Source organism: Palaemon carinicauda, chromosome 35, assembly GCF_036898095.1.
Source record: "Palaemon carinicauda isolate YSFRI2023 chromosome 35, ASM3689809v2, whole genome shotgun sequence".
Lineage (NCBI taxonomy): Eukaryota > Metazoa > Arthropoda > Malacostraca > Decapoda > Palaemonidae > Palaemon > Palaemon carinicauda.
The window spans coordinates 53,669,674-53,673,503 of record NC_090759.1 but is presented as its reverse complement, the minus strand read 5'-3'; the positions used below and the strand labels follow the sequence as shown (position 1 = coordinate 53,673,503).

Sequence of the window (3,830 nt, the reverse complement as noted above, 5' to 3'; positions counted from 1 at the left end):
TTTCTCAGACAACTTAGAGTTGAAAATAATTAGTTTCAGATGAGGTATAATTGTCTAATTTCTGTTTATTTGTGTAATTTGTGTTGTATTAAGCATTGCTGGGAAATATGTTTTTATCATGAGGATAATTCCAGTTAGTATCTTAAGGATAGTTAAAAATCTTTTAGGTATATATACCTATATATATACATATATGTATATATATATATATATATATATATATATATATATATATATATATATATGTGTGTGTGTGTGTGTGTGTGTGTATATATATAATATATGTACATATATATATATATATATATATATACATATATATATATATGTATATATATATATGTATATATATATATATATATATATATATATATATATATGTATGTCTGTATATATATATATATATATATATATATATATATATATATATACATATAAATATATGTATATATATATATATATATATATATATATATATATATATATATATATATATATATATTTATATATGTATACAGTATATATAAATATATATACATACATATATATATATATATATATATATATATGTGTGTGTGTGTGTGTGTGTGTGTGTGTGTGTGTGTGTAATATTCCAGAATACGGCGTTTAACGAAAACCTAATTAATTATTATCTCACAGAGTTTCTGAGGAATTATTATTTTTACAAATTCTTCTATATAACTTAGCTTTATAGATTCCGAACTAGATAGATGTAAAAGCTATTTTAATGATAGAAAACTTTTTTACCCATATCATATTAAAAAAAAAATTAATGAAAAGTATATTTATGGTTCTCTTTCTGAGTGGGGATACCTTAACGTGGTGAAAAGATTTGCTTATCGTCATGATCAGCAATGCTATACTAGTTAGAGCCATCCATACTAAGTTGGTTTGCTGTGAGCAATTAGACAAAATTCTCCCGCCTTCACCAATCCACAAAGACTAGCATGGTAATGAAAAAATGGCCAAACCCCATAAATGACAACATGTCTGAGCCCATTGTCCTGCAGTAGACTAGAAACATGTTTTCATTGTTTTTTTTTTTTTCTTTATTATTTATGGTAGCCTACCTGGAAATCCACTTGGAGAAATAACGAATAAACTGTGGACATATCTGATATGTATATAAATAGAATCGGGGGTTTCGTTGCAGGCTTATCTCTGTTAACAGCAATCTCAAATTGGATAATTTAAGGTTTACTAGTTTCAAGACATCCGAAACCTAGAGATCAAAATATCATCCACTCAAGGTTATTTGGTTAATCAAGTTCAAGATCGAATTGTAAGCAGTATACTGAGAGATCTTTTCCTTGTTTACAGGAAATTTGAATGTTAATATTATGGTAGGAAAAGCATTCTCCTTATGGACTGTTAAAACACCGCACACCTCCCGTCTTTTGCTTGGATGTTACCTGAAGATTGTCTCAAAAGTTCACTCTCGGTTTTCATGAAATTTAGAAAATTGCATTTTTATATAAAGATCATTATATTTAAAGGTTTAAAGGCCCCTTATGAATGACAGGGGCAAGGGACAGTGACATTGCCCTATCGAGAAGGACAATATATGCATATGATGAGCGCCCAAGCTAGGACCAAGGAGGGCCAGGCACTGGCTGCTGATGACTCAGCAGATAGACCTATAGGATTCCCCAAACGCCCCATCCATAGCTCACAATGATGATGAGATTGCAGGGAACAAAGAAACTAACGACTTTGAGCGGGACTCGAACCTTAGTCTGGCGTTCACCAGTCAGGGGCGTTACCACTTTGGCCACCACAACCGATGTTGGCCTTATTCAATGATAAGGCAGACAGGCTTTCAGTAAGACAGAGACGAAGAAAAATATTACCATAATGATGGTAAATCCCACTAAAATCTTATATAACAGAGGATTTAGAGAGATGTATTAAGATGGTATCAGCTAGAAAATAATAATAATAAACCTAACCTTGAACACCTAGTTGCCCTTAGTAACATTTATAAATACATTCAACATAATGTTGGAACTTCTTTCTAATGAAAGGTACATTTCCAAGCAAGTTATGGGTTTATGTTGCCAATTTAATTTTCATAAATAATATTCGTAAAATATATGAAAAAAAAATATTTCTTGAGTTTTACATTAAGTAAGCAAAGTCAGTCAAAAATAAATACAAATCTCTAGGAAAAGGAAACAATTAATGTTAAGGACTTTTGAATATATTTCGTAGAAACAGATACAACTATTTCTTAAAAGGTTTACAATTTGTCTGTGAGCGGCAGAGGTAAGGGGTTATATCCGGATGTTTGGCCTTGGCTTAGTAAAACCTGTATTGGCCTTGAGTAAACCATATCCTATACTTGAGTACGCCAACCATAAATTATCAGGTTCCTAACCTCCCATTCCATCCTAGGTAGAACCTGCTGATGACTCGGCACGTAAAACTAAAGGATATTCATGCGAGTCTTGCTCAGTGTTAATCAGAAACTGTTAGAGGTTTATATCATCAAAATACAGAAGAAAGCAAAAAATAAAGAACTTATTCCTTTGATAAATTGAAACAACAAAACAATAAAAATATATCCTTTCTATACTTCTTCGTAATCTGTTTCCATCCTGCTCCAAGGCTTATAACAATATGCGTACCCACATCTTATGAGGAAGTGAAGCTTAAATGAATTGAAAATGAATAGCTTTGTCAAATACGTCATCTCTTCACCACGCAAAGGACACCAACTCCTACGTATTATTCACAACCATCTTAACATTCATTGGCAACTCCGGGCCTTCCGCCACAGTGTCCTTGAAGGTTCTGTCATCGTTGTGATCAGCAATACAATGAACACACTTGACGCAATAGTACCGTAACCACGGTTGTACTCCAGGCCGTCAGGCGCTACCCATGAGCACTCGCCCTTGGCGGTCGCCGGGAACGCCGAACTTCTTGCATGTCTTCCGGGATGTCCAACGCAAAGTTAACCATGTTCGAAGGATATGGAGCTGCCATGGAGAGCATGCCTAAAGCAGCTATCAGCTGTAAAAGGAATAAATACACACCTCGTTAATAACAACAATGAAATTATTATTATTATTATTATTATTATTATTATTATTAGCCAAGCTACAACCCCCGTTGGAAAAGCAGCATGCTATAAGCCTAAGGGCTCCAACAGGGAAAAATAGCCCAATGAGGAAAGGAAATACATGAGAAGTAATGAATAGTGAATATTGAATATCTCAAGTTCAGTAGCAAGGTTAAAATAGATCTGCCATATATAAACTATGAAGAGAGACTAATGTCAATCTGTTCAACATAAACAAAACATTTGCGGCAAGTTTGAAATTCTTACATTCCTTAACTAACAAATTCTCCAACAACGCAGACTCACCAGGACTGTCATCATGGTTGCGGAGGCTGGCTGGCGCTACAGGGAACTACGTGTGAATCCGACTTCCCCGGACCCTTTATATATCTCGTCTTGGCCTTGTCTGCCACTACCGGGTTCGCTTTATATTGAGTTTCTTTTTCCGTCTTTTTCGCCTTGAATAGATATTTGTTATGACATAAATCGGTTGTCTTTCCTTCCTGCTTTGTGTGGACACCCTTATTATTATAAAAGACTTGCCATTATAGGCCAAAAATATAAGATTTTTTACTATACAAGAATCGCGGCATAAAATAACGGAAAAGAATAACATTTAGCAATGGTTTATAATTAAATAATAAGTATTTCTGGAAAATATTTTGTTCTATCTACCACTTAAAATCTCAATAAAGAACTTTAAAATTCAAATCTTTTTTGCAACTTTTTGTAGTAAAGTTTATTC

General features: G+C 33.2%; 1 long non-coding RNA gene across 1 annotated transcript; it reads right to left on the bottom strand.

The window, feature by feature from the left end:
* Nucleotides 1–2,205: 2,205 nt before the first annotated feature.
* Nucleotides 2,206–3,435, bottom strand: LOC137627463 (uncharacterized). The gene is made up of 2 exons (XR_011041168.1): nucleotides 3,392–3,435; nucleotides 2,206–3,036 (listed from the first exon to the last, which is right to left on the bottom strand). It is a non-coding gene; the product is annotated as an uncharacterized lncRNA (long non-coding RNA).
* Nucleotides 3,436–3,830: the final 395 nt, after the last annotated feature.